General features: G+C 42.1%; 1 protein-coding gene across 1 annotated transcript in view; it reads left to right on the forward strand.

Annotated features, from left to right (window-relative positions):
- Asah2 (N-acylsphingosine amidohydrolase 2) overlaps positions 1 to 21,382 on the forward strand; it is a 91,898-nt gene that overhangs the window by 12,310 nt on the left and 58,206 nt on the right. Inside the window, exon 2 of the mRNA XM_041661776.1 lies at positions 18,390 to 18,503. The gene's annotated coding sequence lies outside the window, so the exon portion shown is untranslated. The remainder of the gene's footprint in view (positions 1 to 18,389; positions 18,504 to 21,382) is intronic.

Below are 21,382 nucleotides of genomic sequence, written 5' to 3' on the forward strand. Positions count from 1 at the left end.
TGGAACGTCTTGTAAAATCATAAACTATTTTAAGAAAATGTGCAAATAATAAATGGAAGAGAACTAAATGGAAGGGAAATGGGAAAGATTTGAACTTTTTTTTTAAAGGGACAAAAAAAATTTAAAAACCTTGCAGACAGGTTTCTCACACCTCCAGAGACTCTCCACATTGTATCTCCTGGAGTGGCTAGCACTCTAGCTGAGGGTGTCTCCCAAGTGCTTTGAGTCTGGAGGAGGTAACCTCCACAGCACTGAGGTTAATGCACGTGGAAAAGCGCCCGTATCAGTGCTAGATAGATGCAGTTATGGGGGTGTGTTCGTGCTCCCCAGCAGTGGAGACGGATTCTCACGAGGCTGATCCGCCAAGGAGATCGAGGTCTGCTCCCAGACGCCAAAGGCAGAGTCTTTCCCAGTGCATCTCTCTGCCTGAGTTGAGCCACTGGGCACCTGCACTTTCTGGCTTGTCGGGGACCGACCCCCACTTTCCACAGCTATCTCCCAGGCTCGTCTCTGATCCTGGAGCTGTAGCAGGTGAAATTCTGGTTCCCTGGCCTGGAACTGTCTCTCGTTTCCACGTTCCAGGGCAGATGAGGTTGAAACAGTAGGTTTTCTCTCGGCCAACGCCTGAACACTGCCTGCGGAGTTATACGGAGTGACAAGATGGGATTCCGCTCCACAGATGACCCGTGGCTCGAGGAATCACTGTCTTACCCAAGCCAGCAGCTGGATTTGGGACTCGTGTGGACTCTGGTGGGCTGCTCTAGAGGGTGCATGGTGAGGACTCTAGCGGGCTCATCTGGAGGGTGTACAGCTCCTCCCTTCACCAGGGATGCCGTGCTGACCTCTTGAATGAGGTGTCTGCTTCGAGGAGGGCCGCAAGGCTGGAGCTGAGAAGTGTGTGTGTGTGTGTGTGTGTGTGTGTGTGTGTGTGTCTGTCTGTCTGTCTTTTTTTCCCCTGACACTTTCCAGTGGTTATTTTGTGAATTTTCAAAGTCCCCCTCCCCATTCTGTCTTGGGAATAAACTATTCTTTCCTCTGTGGACTCTTCTTACTCGGGTCACCAAGATGCAACTTCCAGGCCATTCTCTTAACCCAACACTGTCCCTGGACCTTCCTTTGAGGCCTCATCATGTATCATAGCAGTTGGAGTGAAAAGATACAGACGAGAGGAATTCAAATCCGATGTTTTCAGTTTGTTAGCTTTTGAACCCCCTCAAACTTTAGTTGCTTCATTTGGAAGGCATGCGATCCTGTATACTAACCTCTGGGATGGTTCTGAGACTAGAGAATAGGATGCCAAATTGTCTCCTGGAGACAGACTCATCAATAGTTAAGCATCAGTATGGGTAAGTTAAGAGAAGTTAAGAGAAAGCTGTGGCTTAAGCAACGAACTGTTGGGGGCCTCAGTGTGCAAGAGACAACATCTGTGTGGTTTACCACACATTTTCCCTGTGTTCCTTCCTGAATTCTGTGAAGTGGTTTCTTGTTAGAAGGATTCAGAAAGATGTGGCCCTTCCTCATCACAGGAAACTGTCACAGGAAACAGTGTCCCGCGAGGGGCAGCCTTGGAAACTTTGCCTCTGGTTAAACAGATTCCAGGAGCTGCCTCTGGCAGGTCATCCGAGGTCTTTCTGCAGTGAGGTTTTTCCAGTCTCTCCACTCCTAACCAGAGACAGAAGTACCTGTTTGTCCACAAGACGTGAGAGAGATGGGGGAAGATAGCAAGCCTCCAGAGCCAATCCAGTGTGGAAAGGAAGGAAGCAATGTAAGCTGATCTGAACCAGCCCACAGGCAGAAGGAGCTTCACTGAATCAGGGGGAAATGGGTGTGATATCGCCAATTATTCATTTCCAATTTCACCATTTACATCTGCGGGAATATTCTGGAGAGAGAGAGGATCCCTGACATCCCCTCTGCCTGCATCAAGGGTCTCTATGTCCATGATGCTTCATGCATGCTCCTCTGCCGTCTTGACATTCTCCGTGGGGGACTTTGTATCAGATTCCTCTTAGAAGTTGGCTCTGATAACAGCTATACCTGTTTTTCAAGGCGGTAGCTTCTTCACATCTATGAATAGATTCAGCTTCAGTAACATGGAAGGCAATGCGGCCACAGAGGGCACCGTCAATAATGTACTCCTGACAGAGAATCAGATAGGCGCTCTTGGAACTCGACCAAGAAGTGACATCACCAAGGGCCTTGGCAAATCTCCGGGAACCATCTTTGACCTATATTATCATCGTTACCAACATTTCTTAATTGATTGCCAGGCTGGTCTGATCCGGGAAGAGCAGAAGCCTTAAAGAAAAGTCTCACACCACAATTTTCGTACAAATCAAAGACAACTACATTCTTTGGATAACTTCTATAGCCACAGAGGGATCAAGTCTCGAACCCTGGACCGCGGTGTGTTCCTGGCTTCAAGGGCATATTGTTCCCTGAGACTGCGTTTGAAAGATAGCTCCTAGGTGAGTTGCCAACAAGGACGTGTTGGAGACAGCTCAAAATGGTTCGTTGGAGCCAGTTCCTATACAGACCTGCTCAGAGCTGACTTTTGAGAACTATCTTTTGGTTACTGGAAATCAGCAATGCTTGAAGTCTATATCACAGAAGCTGACAGATGTTGTACATCAAAGAGTTTTATTCCTTAAGATCTGGCTTCAAAATTTATCAGTTGCCTAGCAGTATTTGTTGCAGAAAATTTTGGATAGAGAAATGATGTGTTGTTTTAAAACACCAGGAGAAAACATAGTCTTAATTCAAAAATTACTTTGAGCTTTTAACAGAACATTGCAATAAGCCAAAACTTTATTATTTTTTCTATGATGACTCTAAGGCTTTGAAGACAGGAACAATTATGGTCAGCTTATCTTTCCATCTTTCCACAGCAGTCTACTTCCTAGGTGTTCACGCTTGTAGACCTATTAATTGAATCATACAAATTCATCTTTATGATGGTACTGCATTGAAACAAAAAATATATGAAAAAATTATGTATCCTCCTCCAACTCCAAGGGCAGCTTTGACATCTGAGTTTGTGCTAAAGAAGCCACTAATATATGCTTAAGAGATAGGCGGCCTTGTTGACGGTACCGAGTCTGTCCCAGGCACCTGTTCCGTCCTGTGTAAATACAAGAAGTACAAGGAGTTAGTCAGGTTGGGGTGGAAGTGTAGCTCTAAGGCAGAGATAATGCTTTGGACACGTAAGACACGGCCTGGGTTTCACTTCCAGCACGTATACATTGTTTTTCTTTCCTGTTGTGCTCTCTGGTGAAAGGGCAGTTGCCAAAGTTCATTTTCCCAATGTCATGTACACGGGGCCTGGGTGTGACTGGTAACTACTCTGCTCTGTGCCTAGAATCCCCTTAGTGACAAGGAAAGCCAATGAGAATTTTCCTTATGTCATTTTTTTCCATCTATGATTCTTTAATGTTTCTTATCTGGTCCAGATATATTAAACCAAGGGGACATTTCCTCTTGGAAAGTCTGAGAACCAGACTTTAAAGTCCAGAAAGAATGAGACCTTCATTCTGTGAGACTGAAGCAGTTGTATTTAAGAACTGAGTTCATTTGACATATATTTCTCATGCAGCCCTCATAGCAATCTTTTTATTAGTTAATTAATTTTTTGTCTAAATGTTTTTCATAAAATATATTCAGTCATATTCTTTCTTTCTCCAACTCCTCCCAGATCCTCTCTACCTTCCTGTCTATACAACTTTGTGTTCTTTCCACTTTCTCCAAAACAACCCCACCAAACTCCTAAAAAAAAAAAACAACAACAAAAAACGAAATCAAAACAAACTAACAACAACAAACAAACCCCACCAAAAAGAAATCAAAACAAAACAAACTTTGTACCACTTAAGTCATTTAGTTACCCAGAAACTATTTCTCAAGCACAGTCTCAAACAAAAACAAAACAAAAACAAAAACAAAACACAGAGTCTTTTCTGTGTTGAGCAACTTCTCCTGGTCAAGAGGACTGGCCTGGAATATGGTGGAAATACTCAGAAACGCTCCATTGGAGAAAATGGATTCTCCCTTTCCTAGTAGGTATCAATTGCAAAGAGCTTCTTAGGGCTGGGACTACTTCCCCTTCTCAGTGCTGGGATTCTGTCTGGTTTGAACCTGTGCAGGTCCTGTGTGTGCTCTCAGTCGCTGTGAGATCATCTGTGTGTTGGTCCTGTTGTGTCTGGAAGACAATATTTTCTTGGTGTCACCACCACCTTTGCCTAGCTCTTAAAATCTTTCCCTCTCTTCTTCTGCATAGACCCCTGAGCCTTGAGGGAAAGGGCTTACTAAAGGCATCCCGTTTAGGGCTCAGTGCTCCAAATTGAGGGCCATTACTCAATGCACACTGCCGGTGTTACTTTCCATCCATTGCAAGAAGAAACTCCTTTGATGAGGGTTACATAGTGTTATAATCTATAAGTATAGAAGTCGTTTTGTTGCTATGCTCCTTTAGCAGAAAATAGTATTAGCTTTTCCCCTAAGGCCAACAACCTATGTAGTCTCAGGTTTTAGTGATGCTAACAGTATCTGGCATGGGTGTTATTCCCTGGAGTATTTAAATCCAATAAACACATGGTGATTAATCCTACAGTGTTTGTGCCGCTATTGCACCAGCATGGCTTGCAGGCAGATCATAAGGTTTGTAGCTGATAGCTTTTCTCCTCCAGTAGTAAACAAAGTACTTTCCAGTGCCATGAACACTAATCAGTAAAGGTGGAGCTTCTAGTTGGGCACCAGCTTGATACTCCATGTTCAATGACATAAATAAATTGCGTCTTCAGCAATAGGGTTTTACCCATCAGATTATGGAGAGTAACCAATAGTCTTGACAAGAGAGTGTGACATTTGTTGTTTGTCTATGAGACCCCTTTGGCTAATGACTCAATAAAATGTAACCTGTTCTTGGCACTGGAGGTTTTACTTGTTGGCATAGGATGACTAGTTGGGGCATTGTCTCCATTTAAATTTCTTTTATATATGCTTATATTTAGGAACTATCTATCATATTAGGCATCTATATGACTTTTCATATATGTTAGTTGCCCCTCCCCATATTCTCTCCTTTACCTTGTTAAATATAAGCAATAATAACATAAAAATGCACAAAGCAAAATGAGACAGATATTTGACAAAAATACAACTGAATTTGTTTCATGTTAGCCAAGTAATCCTGGGCATGGGGCATGACTGTTATTTCTTGTTGCTCTCCTAGAGTTTTCAAGTGTGCCATTCATTCTGATCAATGAGCTTTTCCAGGTTTTTGTTGTTGTTTTAATGTGGGCACTTGTGCTATCAGCTTTCCTCTTAGAACTGTCTTCATTGTGTCCCCTAAGTTTGGCATGTTCTGTATTCATTTTCATTAAATTATAAGAAGTTCTTTATTTCCTTCTTGATTTCTGTTTTTGGCCTGATTCTCATTCAACAGTGAACTGTTCAGCTTCCATGAATTTGTATACTTTCTACTCTTTTAATGGTTGTTGATGTCTAGCTTTAATCCACAACAGTCAGATAGGACCTGTATATACCTTGAGACTTGCTTTATATCCTAATAATTAGAGAAAGTTCATTTGGCTTCTGAGAAGAAAGTATAATCTTTAGTGTTTGGGTGTAATGTTCTGGAGATGTCTGTCAGGTCCATACGATTTATGACTCTCTTTTCCCTGACCCCCAGACACAGTGTTTCTCTATGTAAAAGACCTGGCTGTCCTGGAACTTGTTCTATAGATCAGACTGGCCTTGAATTTACAGAGATCTGCCTGACTCTGCCTCCTGAGTGCTGGTATTAAGGTGTGAGCCACCATGCCCAGTAATTTATGACACCTTTTTTAAACTCCAGTATCTCTCTGTGCAATTTGTGGTTTGACAGCCTATGTTTTTCATTTCCAGTTTTATCTTCGTTTGGATTTTCTTTAGTTATTTTGTTTCTCTGTTAAGTCTACTTTCACATCTTGCATTTTTTTATCATTTTATTCAACTGCCTCTATTTTGATTGTGGAATTTAGTCATATACTCCTTGAATATATTCGTATTTGTTAGTTTGAAGTCCTTCTCTTGTACTTCAGATAAATTGTCTTTCTCAGAGCCTATTACAATATGGCTTCTAGCAGAGGCATATTGTCTTGGTTGGTCATGCTTTTGTTTCTGCAGTGATATTTAGGTGTCTTGAGTTACAATGTTTGGAATATTTCTAGGTGTGGATATCTGGTCTTGTTTATGTTAGATGGGTATTCTGTTTTGGGGATGCTATTGTCCACTCTGAGTCCCAGGCAAATGTGGTGGCTGTGGGGTTCCTACTAGAGACTCAATGATTCTGGGTCTTAGCCAAGTGTGGCAGATGTGGGGTCCCTGGTGGAGAACTGTTCTGTGGGTTGCCGGGGAGTCACAAAGGAATGGAGATAGGATAGAAAGCTGAAAGAAGCAGTGAGAAAGAACTAGATCCAAACCAAGAGGCTGAATCCCAAAGAGGTGGAGGTAGGCTGGGAAGAGGGGCTGAGACAGGCAGGTTGCACCAGGGCTGAGAGTGAATCTGGAGAGACCCGAATAAAGAGTAAGAGGGAAGATGAAGGTAGCCTGCCTGCCTGCCAGCCTAGTGTGGGGGCTGGAGGTCATTGGAAGAGAGTGGTTCTACAGGTCAGAGGGGTGGCAAAGGAATGGAAGGAAAGGCTTAGAGGAGAAATGGGCAAGAGCTAGGTATGCCTTGGGTTGGCACCAAGACACTGAGTCCCTCATAGTAATGTTTAGCAGATACTGTTGCCCATTTTACAAATGAGGGAACAAACTCAAATTGCTTTAACACTCTGAGACATCAAATCATTACCTTTTTGTTGTTTAGACAGTGTAGCTTCTCTAGATCAGGTATCCTGAAGGCAGCTGCTCCCCAGTTGACCTCATAGTTACAAAGAAGGAGCGGAAGTACATTTGCATATCTTTTGTTCCTGTTTTATGGAACAATTTGAGGTGTATTGGTATTAACTTTTTGAAAGTTTGATCGAATTCTGATTTTGGTAATTTGAATATTCTCTCTCTGCCTTTTAGTTAGTTTGGAGAAGGGTTTGTCAATCTTGCTGATTTTCTCAAAGAACCAACTCATTTCATTGATTCTTTGTTTTTGTTTGTTGTTTGTTTCTGTTTTCTTGATTTTAGCCCTGAGTTTGATTATATCTCTTTTATCTATTCTTTTTTGGGTATGACTTTTTTTTTCTTTTTGTTCTAGAGCTTTCAGATGTGCTGTTAAATTGCTAGTATGAGAGCTCTCTAATCTTTTATTTAGGCACTTAGTGCTATGAACTTGTCTCTTAGACCTACCTTCATTGTGTCCCACAAGTTTGAATATGTTGTGTGTTCTTTGTCATTCAACTCTAGAAAGTTTTTAATTTCATTCTTAATGTCTATCTTCACTCATTTTTCATTCGGTAGTAACTTGTTCAGTTTTAATAAGTTTGTTAACTTTCTGTTGTTTCTGTTGGGTTGATATCCAGTTTGAATCAGTGATGGTCAGATAGGATTCAGGGTGTTATTACAGTTTTCTAGTATTTGTTGAGGCTTGTTTTGTGTCTGTATAAATGGTCATTTTTAAAGTTCCATGAGGTGCTAAGAAGAAGGTATGTTCTTTTGTGTTCGGGAGAAATGTTTGCAAGTATCTCTTAAGTCCATTTGATTTATAACAATAGTTAGCCCCAGCAGCTTTCTCTTTGCTTTTTGTCTGTGCATTGGCAACAGTGGGGTATTAAAGTCTCCCACTGTTAGTGTATGAGGGTCAACATATGATTTTAGTTTAGCTGCATTTCTTTTATGAGCTCAAGTGCTTTTTTGTTTGATGCATAGATGTTAAGAATTGCAATGTCCTGTTGCAATTGATAGATTTTTCCTTTGATTAATATCTAGTATCCGTCCCTACTCTTCTAATTAATTTTAGTTTGAATTCTACTTGGTCAGATATTAAAATGACTGCATCAACTTGCTTCTAAGGTCTATTTGCTTGGGATATCATTTTCCATCCTTTAACCCCAAGGTGATGTCTATCCTTGATACCATAATTGTGTTTTGGGTGATGTAGCAGGATGGGTTTCTGTTTTTGTATCCTTAATGTTAGTCTGTGGCTTTTATTGGTGAATTGAGATCATTGGAGTTGAGAGATATCAATGGACAGTGTTTTATTTCAGGTTTGACAGGGAGTTCCTGGCTACCCTGGAACTCACTCTGTAGATTAGACTGGTCTTAAACTGAGAGATCCACCTGCTTCTGCCTCCCAAGTGCTGGAGTTAAAGGCATTCACTACTATAGATTGTGTATGATCATTTTTTTCTTCCACTGAATTGTCTTGAACCATGATGAACTAACTTCTTTTGTTTTATTTTCCTCTCCAAATTCTTTACTTACCATTTAAACATCAAGAAGTTGGATCTTGACTTATGGTACTTATGTTTCATTAACAATCAATACTGGGTCTGAGCTTCCTCGTGGCACCGACAAGTGGTGACTCTGCCCCTCGGATAGGGCCACACTGTCCAGCTGCAACAGTCCGTCATCGTCATAGTACCCTCAGTGCCCATTGCGGTTCTTTTACAGACTCTGTAGTCTCTCACACACTGCTTCAAAGAAAGGTGGCTGATAAGTGTGTCCACTTATCTACTTCCCTTTCAGTACGAGAGTAATGCGGGTAGCACTGGCCTCCCCAAGCATCGCTAATGCTCCAGGCCCTCTACAAACCCTCAGTTTTCTCTTTTCATTCAAAGGATTTTCAAGGATAACTCAGCCCTTCATCTGACTACACTGGAACAAGATTTTTAAAATCGAGTAACTTAGTTGTATGATGGAAGAAGCCGTGGGTGGCTGAAGGCATCCTTACCCATGAGTGCTGGCAGAGCGGTAGGCACTCATGCCAGTTTTCTGATGTTCTGATGTTGTCTCCTTCAGTGGTACTCTCAACACACCTTGTAAAACTGCTGCTGTCTCCATTTTGATGAAATAAAACACATTTTAAGCATCATGAGACAAGAGTGTCTAAGGCTTCTATCTCAATGGTTGGGTCTTGCATGAAGCCTCCCCTCTGCCATTGCAAATCCCATGTCTCTAAAGAGAAGCTCAGGCCGGGCGATGGTGGTGCACGCGAGAGGCAGAGGCAGGCGGAACTCTGTGAGTTTGAAACCAGCCTGGCCTACAGAGCTAGTTCCTGGACAGGCTGCAAAGCCACAGAGAAACCCTGTCTCGAAAAACCAAAAAAAAAAAAAAAAAAAAAAAAAAAAGAAGCTCAGCCAGGCTAGTTTGCCCTCAGCAGGTATGCCAACCTTCCCATTGTTTATTCTGGCATCTATCTACTCTGACTGGGCAGAGCTGGCACTGGGAAGATCTGAGTAAAAATTTGAATAGATTAACCCTCGAACTGACACATCAGAATGGGAAATATTCTGGTTTCAGATCATATCTTCAGTTCCATGTACTCATTTGCAAAATCAACAGGTTTGGCAACTTGGTAACAGCCCCTGGCAAACTAGATTTATCAAATCCCTTATGTAAATACCAGTATAATTATCCAATTCCAAAGAATTTGTATCATTATGGTACATATAAGGGTTATTCCACCTGGGCACGACAGCTTGCCTGCTCTTTGATTAGCCCAGTGAATTAAACACGTAGTACCCTGCCTCACTAGCTCTGACTCAATTTACCTCCCAAAGCCCCATGACCTTAGTCCACAGGCTGAGGAGCTCAACCATGGTGCAATCTGAGATGAGCCCAGTCTGAAGGATCTGAGGAGAGATACAGGAACTGATTTTTATCAGAACTGAGCTGGCTGTGTTTGCCCCACGATGCCTTACAGTAGATGGTGGCCTTATCTTATGCCTAAGGAGAGTGGATTTCATCAGCCTCCTTGAGAAATACCTGAATTCATCCCTGCAAAGTTTCCTTTTCTGCCACAAAAGTGACGTGTGATTATTACAGGAGAAATTTAATATGATGAAATGGAATGAAAACTAAAAGTTTTCTCTAAATTTCCCCCTAACAAACATTTATAGTGTCTTGAAATACATTAGTGTAGTTAGTTCTGCCTCTGTTGTCTTTCCATTTTCAATAGCTTTAGAATATTTACTTCTTTCTTATAAAGCCTAAAGTGGGGGTGGGTGGGGACATGTATTCTGGAGGAATGTGTTTCCCAATGAGGGTATTTTAGAGCTCAGAAAAAAAATGACAGAAATTAGCACCCACTTTAATTCCAGCACTCGGGAGGCAGAGGCAGGTGGATCTCTGAATTTGAGGCCAGCCTGGTTTACAGGGCAGGTTCCAGGAGAGGCAGGCCTACACAGAGAACCCTGTCTTGACAAACAGAAATAAAACAAACCAAACCATGGCTTGTCACTCCAACAACTGGTTATAGTTCCAGGCTGAGTCATTTTGAGTCTCTTTCAGCATTTTTCTCTTGCCACCAAGACCCATTTCCCTAAATACTGGTTGTTGTACTAACTGTCTATCATCGAATAAAAATGCTTCGCTACACTTAAGCAGTTCAAAAGTCCCATGCTATGAAAAGCCCCAGAGCCTCTCCCAGACGATAGAACTTTGATTTTTTTTCCTGTGAATTTCTGTGAGCTGCAGATCTTTTATCTTTACTCCCTGTTCTTAACTATGTGTTAAAGTTGAGGCTTCATCAACTGTTATGTTGAGTTAGAGAAATTTTGATACCTCTTGAGCTAAACGGATAACCATTTTATTGGAGGTGTTTGTTGAATGGAATGACATTTGCAAAGGTGTATAGTTGAGCCGAGACGAGGAATCCTGAGGAACCATCTTCATCCACAGGCAGTATGATTGCATTAAGACAGACAAGAGGTTTGGTGTAGTAGCAAGTCCGTTCCTTAGTTGCCTAACATGGAATGTTGATTTCTTATTATGAAAAGCGTATACCTGACCCGGTGAGTCTCTGAGGTTTGTTTCTTTCACCTGAGACCTGGCTCCTGGGATGCACTGCAATTCAGTTTTGCAGCGATGTAGAAGGAGAAACTTGATGGAACTCACACATTCTTCAAATATCTCATTGTCATTCGCTTCAGTCTAGAAGTGACATATGTCGCTGACACCCACAAGCCCCTTGGCCTGTAACCGCCAGAGGGAAAAGCATTCTTTTGCTATATGTCCACGAAGGGATGGAGAACCAGATTTGAGTGAGCTCGGCACGTTACCACGGTGACCACACGCAAGGAACTTCAGTTTGCCTCTTGGTGTTAACTGTGTGACTTAGATGACCTCAGAATCCCCACCTCTTCTTGGAACCTCAGAGTCTAAATGTTTGATTTCTTCCGATAGTAGCTTTGGAAGTTGGATTACATTGTGTTCAGTAGCTTATTGTTACTCTGAGATTCTCATATCTATTAATTGCGTAAGGCACATGCTCATATTGCATGGTGACACTGAGAGCTCACAACAGGACCAAGGACAGCTAAGCTTGTCCTCAGAATCTAGTTTGGCTATATGACTTTCAGTTACTTATTCTCCCTGTGATAGTTTTGTTGTTCTTTATTTGATTTTTCAATTTAAATATCAACAAGTATAGGAATAATATTATCCTCCCAGAGTTCTGGGGCACTCGATGGGGGTAATTTGAATACTGTTCTTGGAATAGTGCCTAGCGTGTACTAAAAGCTCACTACGTTCATTTTACAGTGAGTTTTAAAGTTGCCTCTCCTTGTCCTACAGCTTTGCAAATGTCTACATGTAAGGTCTCCACGGGCTATGACTGTTTTAATTATTGTCTGTCTTGTTTTGGTTAGGTAAGTCAGCCCAGCCCATGCAAATCTCTAATCTACTGACCCACAAAATGGAGTTATGTACGTTGTGTGTAGGAGACTTGGGGCTGAAGCTCAGCACCCCATATCTGTGCTTCATAAGCTTCAGCTTAGATCTTCCTAGGCTCCATCTTGGCTCTGACATCTGAGATGGATCCTGCCTTCGGCCTCTTCAGGCTCCTGATTCCTGTCTGGTTCCCTTGCTCTGACTCATAGACTGATGTGGCCCTTAAACACGTAGGCACCCAACTTAGGTAGGTAACTCCAACTGTAGTCTCAGTTCCTCCAGATTCAAGGTCCACCTCAGTTTCTGGCTAACAGAGGAGCTTGGGGGTAGACAAGTGTCGGATACTGACCCTCTGATTTCCTCAGCTGTACCTCTTGAGCCTCTTGAGCCTTGGAGTGTTACATTGCCATCTTGCCATTGCCACCATCGCAAATGCATGAGGAATCTGCAGGGATTCGTCCCTCTGCAGGCAAGATCTCTCTAGGAGATTCATATAAGCAAGAATATTCTCCTCCCTTGTCCGAGGTTTTTATAGGAATCTCCTTGGAACGTAGAGGAACGGCCACACCAGGAGAGAATTTGAGAAGTGGCATGTGGTTCCCAAATAGGAGCTGGGTGACTAACGTTGATTGTCAGCTGAATTCAATGAAGAAATTCCTAGGGCATTATTGAAATGCACCTTTGGGCATCTCTGTAAGGAACTTTCTAAAGAGGATTAATTCAGGAAGAAGACCCACCCTGTATAGGCAGCGTCATGCCAGGGACTCGGGGCCAGACTGAACCAGGGAGAAAACAGGAACCGGCCTGGTGAGTGTTGCCATTCCTCTCACTCGCTGCTATTTCTTCCAGCTGTCCCTGCCCCCATGGCTTCCTTGCTAAGATACTGTACCCTCATCCTGGGAGCCAAAACAAATCCCTCAAGTTGCTTCTTGTCAGGTGGTGACAAATACAGATGCTGCCAGGCTCCAGCTACCTTTTGCTTCTTGATGAATCTAATGTGGGCGGCGAGGACTCTGCATGGCTGTAGACGGGTGTGGTCTAGGCAGGGAAGTGGGGGTTTCTCACCAGGTGCATCTTATCCCCAGGTCTTATTCCACTCAGTACATGGAAGCCATCATCCCCCTCCACCAGCCTCCACTCAGCCTCGCCTTTAGCTTTTGGGTCTTAGAAAAATTGTTTGAGTCCAGCCAGTTCTGGATACTGTCAGGCTGTCTCCTGACACTCCCTCTTTTCTCAAGTTTTATCAAAAGACAATGTGGCACTTTTCCCATAGGCCCACGGTCTAAGCAGGGGATGCCAAGCCGCCAAGATTTATAGAGTGGGCAAGAGTTAAACGAAAAGATATTGTCACCCTGTCTCTGGAATGATGATAAATGCAGCTGTTGCCTGTTTCCTTCCCATCTGCCTTTGCAATCTTGTATGGCAAACATGTCACATTTGTCTCTGACAAAACGAAACAAATTCTTATCTGTGGCTTTGGAGAAGGATAAATCACCAGAGAATAATTTCCAAACACTCTGGAAAAGGTTATCCAGATCTCCAGGGCTGATCACAAGTGCAGAAGTGGGGAGGTTTTGCAATTCCAATTTTATCTCCTCTCACTGGGCAGCTTCTCAAAGCTCAGTAGGGAGATCTTTGGAACTTAGCAGAAGACGGGGGCTAAGAAAAGATAACTATGCCATAGGGGTTTAGAGGCACAGAAGCTACCACTCATAGACGGTCACACAGTGTCACAACTGACATTTGGTTATAAAATTAGCAAAGAACTTTAAAAAATTGTATTATCCTATGATGTTTTAACAAGATATGTTCTTGTTAGGTTTTCTTGTTCTAAGACGGAAAAATAAATCCCAGAGTGTTTAAAGAAACCAATATTAACCTTCAGATTCAAGTCCCAGCCACTCCCACGCCCCAAATGGCCCCACTTATCTTTTCCCTTTGCATCCAAGGCAGAGCTGGAGTCAGCTGGGGGGACTCTCCAACAACACTGGTCATTTCTCTCATTTATTTATTTTTTGGCAAAGCTAGAGGCTTCTCAGTGCCTACTGGTGTCTTTAGGGCACTACACTGACTTGGTAAATTTTCTAGGGTGGTTAGTGTGTTCTTTCGTGTTCTATACCTTCTGCTCCCTGGTGCTAGGGTTCTCATTAGGTCTTTGCTCAGGGACTTGAGCTTCCCACTGCATGGTAGAATGTCCCTAACTGCGATCTCAGACTCATTGTAGGATAAGTGTAGCATGTGGCCTTAAATGAGACATCCAAATTCCAGATTGCAAGAGCAGGGATTTCTCTTGCAGATCAAGGTTAAACTGATACAAGTGAAAAGGTGAATCTACAGTTAAGCTAAAATCTTCTGGGATTCAAAGCAATTTTTTCCCCATCCCTGTGCAGTCTCTGTGAGCTGGTAATGTACTACAATGTCAGCCCATTAAAAATTAATTTATTTTATGAAAGTTTACTGTGTCAAACTGCTCATCACTTTACATTTTAAAGATCAGTCCAGAGTACCTTGGAAGGCAGCTCAGTTATTAAAACGCATGCGTTATAAGCATGAGGACCTAAGAGGAGTCCCCAATACCCACTTAAAGAGCTAGGCATGGTGCCCTGTGCCTGGAAGCCTGCTGTTAGACCGTTAGAGATACTGAGACAGGCAGGTCCCTGGGGCTTGATGGCCAGCCAAGTGTAATCAGTGAACCTCAGGTCTCAGTAAGAAACCCTGCCTCAAAAAACAAAGTGGATGATTTCTGAGAAATGTCATATAAAGTTGACTCTTGCCTACACATACGCACATGCACACACAGTGTATATACATCGAGCAGACACATACATACACATCGCTTCCCCCAAATGTTCCCAAAAACCGTTTGACGTGAACAGAATCTACTGCTTAGAATGCAGACATTTTTCAAGGAGTGGAAAGTCCAGCACTTGCTTTTATGAGGCCGAGCTTGGACTGTTTTTAGTGGGGGCGTATCAGAGACTCCCCCAGGGAGCTTAGAAGCAAAGGATTCTCACAGGGCTGCGATAACACTGGAATCTCTGCATAGGCTAAAGACCAAGGGTTGAGGCTGAGCTCTTGGACTTAGTTTAACCTTTAGAGTTTTGCTGCTCAGAGACAGAGCACGTGGGTCAGAGTTGTGGAATGAGAAAACAGCCAGGAAGCTCCTAGAAGGTCCATGTTGCCGTGAGACAAAGCGGTAGGACTCATGCCCCTGACACGGTGTCTCTCCAAATGGCTCAGTCCTGATTCTAGTCTCATGGCAGTGCATCTGACAGGCAGGTCCTCATCCGTGATGGCAGAATAGGCAGGTGCGGGTCCAGCATCTGGGATTGGCATGGAAATTGAGGGAAGCCTTCTGTTTCATCTGCTATTACCTGAAACCTGTCTGCCCTGTCAACCAGCATATCAAACAGAGCTTGTTTCTCATGCCTCTGTCCTGTCCTCCCACCCACCCATCTAAATTAGTCTTTTTTGTTTGCTTTCTTCTATTCTCTCAAAAAACAATTTTGTTTCAGAATTATTTCAGGACAACAACCACAACAAAATTTCTTCAGAAACATAACCACATCATTACCATATTAACATTTTAACAAAACTCTTTAATAGCCTGTGATGCCTAGACATTATTCAGCTTTCCCGAATTGCTTCAGAACTTCGGGGGAAACACACATCTGCTTTCTCTTAATCAGATTCCAAGTGACGCTGGCTTGGTGTTTACAGTGTCTGATGCTGATCTGACTCTTTGGGCTCTGGTACTCTGTGCTGTCCCTCTCCTTTCTTCTCCATCTCTCCTGATCATCATCAAGACTTTCTTGTCCTTCCCTCTCCCAGCCCCAGTGGGTTCCTTCCACTCTTACTGCCCCTCCTTTCCTCTCATCTGCATTTATAGAACCCAGCTCACTGTTCAGTATCCGGCAGCCTGGCCTTTTCTGGCCGACTCAGCATATTGGTCCTGTCACACAGTCTCTTGTGTTTTTGTGTTGTCTATAAAGCAAGCACTCAGATTTAAGTTCGACTTAATGACAAAACTTTTGAAAGTGAGTTTTGAACATTACCCAGAGACTTGCCAGATCTCTGTGCTGAGTCTTTTTCATGTCCTGTCCATTTCTTAGATGGTGAGGAAATGTCTTTTACCAATTACTTTACTCTTCCAGGGTAGATATGTACAGAAAAAACAAAACAAAACAGAATAGGTGTTTTTATTTCCGAAATCATCCCTCAATTGTCTCCTTCCTTCCTTCCTTCCTTCTTTCCTCCCCCACCTTCTTTCTTTGTGCTATCAGCTATTAGAAAGGAGAATTTGTTCCTTAGGGTCTTTTCAGAAATGATGGTTTGACAGGATGCTGAATGTCTGTGTCTGCAGCACAGTGATGAAATGCTGTGGATTACAGCATTAGCTTGTGTGACCGATCAGAGGGTAATGACAAAGAAGTGGAAATGCTGTCCTGATTTTATTAGTTCACGTAAATTGAAATATTACATTGTACTTCATAAATAAGAACAATTATTATGTTAATCACAAAAATCTAAAATATTATATGAGATGAAAATGCCTACCGCCTTTATGAGATCATAGACTCAGATGTATTTGTTTCTTCCCATTCTAAAATTATTTTAAAACTAACTATCAGTCTTAGATTAGGAACTTTTTTAGTTCTTTTGGCACAGTTCTAATAATCTTGATGACTTTCTTGATAGAGATTTAGTTCATGTAATTCCTGTCTCTCTAAGGATATTTGGTTTCTTGAGCAAGAAATGATATAAAGGAAAATATGGATGCCATTGTAAACAGGTGCTTTCCTAAACTAGTTCAATTTCTAATTATTTTAAAAATTGCTTAAAGAATAAAAGGCTGTGACTGTCAATGTAGCATATATGAAGTCAGTACCTTGCCTGTTGAGACCCAGAAGTGAAAGACATAAGTAACATATTGTGAAAACTTGGGACCTGGAGAGATGGGTCAGTTGTTAAGAGCGCTTGCTGCTTTCCCAAAGGACTTGAGTTCAGTTCCCAGTGTGCTTAACAGGCTGCTCACCAGTAATCCCACTTCCACGGAATATGGCACCCTCTTCTGGCCTCCACTGGCACTTGTGCACATGTGATGCGCGTGCGCACGATGCTAATGGCTACAGTTAGCCATTAGCATTACAGGTGTGGACAGATTTCCCTCCAGTTTGTATGGGAACTACAGCTATCAGCAGTCTGCATTCTGAGGCTCCTTTGTGCTCCAGGCTTGAACCTGTCTTGATGGCTGACAGAAAGCTCCATAGCAGGCCCATGTAGCCCTAAGAATTTGATCCATGCTGGAGCAGTTAGATGCCATCTTTCAGGACTCAAAGACCAAAGAAAGAGCACAGTGCCCTGAAGTAACCGGAAAGTACCCATCTCAACGGCAGGTTCTGGAGCCCCTGCTCTGCTATGTGCAGAACTGTTCCTCCTGAGAAATCTCATCTCCCCTCCCTCTCCTCCTGCTGCTTACCTTAGCTACCTTTAAGAATTTTAACCTAAATACGCCAACTAAAAAACCCCTCGTTTGCTGCCATGACTTAAACTGTTCCTTTTTGCAGTAGCAGACAGCATTAAGATTCATCACTTGGTGATCTATCTAGAAGCATTTACTTGTAATTCTAGAGACCTCTGTAATTTCTAACTCTGCAAAGGATCAGACGGCCTGCAAGCTGCTACCTAGACCTTGAATTTAGGAGGAAGAAAGGGAATCCAAACAGAGGGGTGAGCCTGTGCCGACAGGCCATTGTTTAGCTTCCCACTTACATAGAAGACAGTATTTAAGGAGAAGAAAAACAGTCCCTTTCTTCTTTACAAAAGTGATACAGGGCTGTTACAGAAACCACCAAGGGATGAAAAAAATGAAAACAAAAGCTACCATTAATCACTAGATAATTACTTCAATTTTGCCATCTGTTCTTATGTCTGTTTGATCTTTATCATGTGCTATTGCAAACTTGAGATAACTTAATATTTGGTGTCATTGGAACTTCTCAGTTCGTCAGTTCTATAATACTACCGTCGTGGTAACTATTTTAAGACAGGCTCTTGGAACATACTGCAGACTGGTCTCTAATGCTTGGTGTACAGTACTGTGCCTTGCTTTCAACATAATTTTGAATATCTATATTATTTATGAATCACATTCTTGTTTAATTTGGACTTTCTGTTTTGCTACAAGGGCCTGAAAACCAAAACATTAAAATCACTGTTTTGTTCTGAAACAGGTATAAATATCCCTCAGTGGTTCCCGTAGGCCACACCCATGCCCAACAACATCCATTTTCTTCCAGCTCACAGGCTGAATAAACACAGGAGATAAATATTTTCAGCGATGTGGGTTGCAGTTCTTGTCGTCAGAACTTGTCATACTGGAAGAGTTGCATTAAGATCGAAATGACCTTCGGTCTAACAGGCCTTCTGCGGCATCTGCCTCCAGTAGCAGGCAGGTTCAGGAGAGTGTGCGAGTGTGCGTGTAAGCGTTCTGTAATCAATGTACTTTAGTCACTCACATCCTTCCGCTGTGGCCACAGGTATGCTAATGAGGCCCAGGACTTGACTATGGAATCTTTCCTCAGTAGATTTGGGAACGCATTGAGCAATCAGCCTCATAACCTGCAAGGGACAAGGAGCAAGACTCTTAATGACCATTTGCTCTCCTGGGAGGTCAACACTGCTTTGAGTCCCAGAATCAGGTAAGAATGATTTTTGGGTTTTTTTCTCAATGGGGAGAGATGGAAAGGAATCATAGCTCATATCGTATTACCTAAGACCTGGGTAACATCTGGAAGCTTCACCTCGTTTGCATAGTTTTGAAAGCTCGTTTGTGCCCAATTGTTATTTTTTTTTTCATAGTTGTCTGCTTTCATAGTTGAAAAACAGATCTTTGCGGAGCTATGACAGATAGCTACACTTGCTGGCTTCTTCCCGGTCAAGGAAGCCACTGTGAAATCCAGACTCATTTAAGATGCAGTGAGAGAGGTGTGGTGCCTTATGGAATATCTGCATTCTGAAGACAGACAAGACAGCTGCCTTCATGTTTTTTTTGTTTGTTTGTTTGTTTGTTTTTTTTTTTTTTTTGGTTTTTTCGAGACAAGGTTTCTCTGTGGTTTTGGAGCCTGTCCTGGAACTAGCTCTGTAGACCAGGCTGGTCTCGAACTCACAGAGATCCGCCTGCCTCTGCCTCCCGAGTGCTGGGATTACAGGTGTGCGCCACCACCGCCCGGCCTGCCTTCATGTTTGATTTGAGACTTTATTAATCAATGCTGGAAGTAAACAGGGCTACTACAAAGTTTATGTCCTGGAAGGAGATGGTAAAGTCAGCTGACATAGTTGAAAAAGAATGGGATGTGTTAGCAGCACTCGTGGGAGATAAACAGAGAGGGGCAGCTTAGGGGGTAGAGCACTCAAGATCTAGTAAGAGCCTAGAGCAAGTGAGTTCTTGCTTTGTGTAGAGGGTTGATAGTGTAAAACCAACACACACGCACAGAGACACATAAACACAAACACACACGTTACCTGTGTTTCAAAGGCAAGCTGTGACCACATTTATATATACAGTCTGTATTCTGATGCTCTAGGGTTGAGATGCCCCGTTGTTCCTCATCTTGATTCAGAAGAAGCACCTAGAAATAGCTTTTTAAAAAGTTATTTAATTTTTTATATTTATTTTATTCATTTTACATGTTATAGGTATATTTATATATATTATTTGTTATATGTTAGCTATGTAAAATATAATATATTATCAATTATTATATATTATTTAAATATATTAAGTATTCATTAAAATATTTTTTAAAAAAATGCTGTAAGCAAGTATTAAATATAATGGGCCTTAAAATTTGTTACTGAAACAGCATCTAGTGATTGGCAAATCTCCTTAAGTATAGAGGTCCAGAAGTATTTTTAGATGTGTTGCTTGATTCTCAAGACTGATGAAGGGAATTGTGACCAAGGCACAGACCTAACTAGTCTTGTCCTAGAATGGAGGTGGCTCTGACATTGGTGTTGAGGATGAGCATAGTCACAATAAAAGAAGGAGAAAATAAGAAATAGTAAGAAAACGTGTTCCTGTCTTTCTGTCATTTCCTTGATCTCTCCAACCCAGAAATTTCTGCTTTTCAGTTGACGCTTTACCTTGAAGCCCAAGGATTATACAGTTCAATACGTAAAGAAACCAGGAAGCGATTAGGTGGCTCAGGCCTATGGGTAGGGATTAACAGGGAGAGACGACCTGGCACACCTGAAGGCAGCAGCTGCTGCCATATTTTGGAACTATATTTGGGTGAAATGCCAACTTTTAGATTTATAAGTGTAACTTCTATCTTAACAGAATCTGAAGATGATATTGTTTAGCTTATCTGAATGCAGCTATCTTGTCATTTTAAAACAACAAGAGAAACTCTTACGTGACCAGTGTCTTAGCCAGAAGCTGCTGCTTTGGAGGCCAAGTTCAACCTCATATGACTGCTTGAGCTTCCTAAAGCACAGGTTAAGCAAACAGGTTCCGGCTGGAGATGGCTCACTGATTAGAGTGCTGGTTGCTTTTGCAGAAGCCCTTGACTCGGTTTCTAGCACCCACATAGTGGCTCACAGCCATCCTTAATGCCCCTTCTGAGGAATTTGACTTGTGACCTACTTGAGGACCAGGCACATGTGTGTTACACATGCAAATATGCTAGCAAAACCCTCACACATATAAAATAAACAAATCAACCCCCCCAATTTAATGAAAAACTGTTCCAAAAAATCTCACCTGGGTTTATAATAACCCTCTAACAACCAACCTCAAGAGGGATGCCGCCTTTACTGTGTGACACGTAGTAATAAAGAAAATCATTGCACACTTAATTCCGTCTCTGGACCAAAGATGTAATGCAGACAGTATAGCATCTCATTTTATGGACTTCTGTAACATGGATCCTAAAATGATCACCATGTATCTGTGGCTGAGTATCTAAGCTTTCCCTGTAAGGGGAAAGTAAGAGACTTCAACTTCGTAGCTAGACTTCAGAAATTAGTTTTAAAACACCAGGTCTTATTTCTTCTCATATTGTAGAGGATTCTCACTCCCAAAGTCACTTTGGGTGATGATAAATTCTTCTGAAATATTATAAAGGAAGTGGTAAAGTGGTACTTTTCTGGAAAACAGGAGTTAAAGTTATGAGGCATCTTTTGATCACTGAAAGAGATTTTTTACTAATTCCTGGCTTGAGCCACCAATCTTTTTTTCTGCACCAGGATGTAAGTGAAGGTGACAACAGGGTTTGAACAGTAATGTAGTGGGTTTCACCTCCATCTGGACACGATAATGCTTCTTTTTCTTTATTATTTTTTTAAATAAATTTATCTGGGAGTGGTAGTACACTCCTTTAATCTCAATACTTGGGAGGCAGAGGCAAGTAAATCTCTGTGAGTTCAAGGCCAGGCTGGTCTACAAAAATACATTGTTTCCATAAGTCAATAGATAGTCTACATTATTTTATTATATGTCTAACTGTTTGGCATGCAAGTATATCTGTATTACTTGCATGCCTAGTGCCCTGAGAAACCACAAGAGGATCTCAGATGA

Source organism: Microtus oregoni, unplaced genomic scaffold (assembly GCF_018167655.1).
Source record: "Microtus oregoni isolate MIOR12 unplaced genomic scaffold, Mior012 000012F_ref0000307, whole genome shotgun sequence".
Lineage (NCBI taxonomy): Eukaryota > Metazoa > Chordata > Mammalia > Rodentia > Cricetidae > Microtus > Microtus oregoni.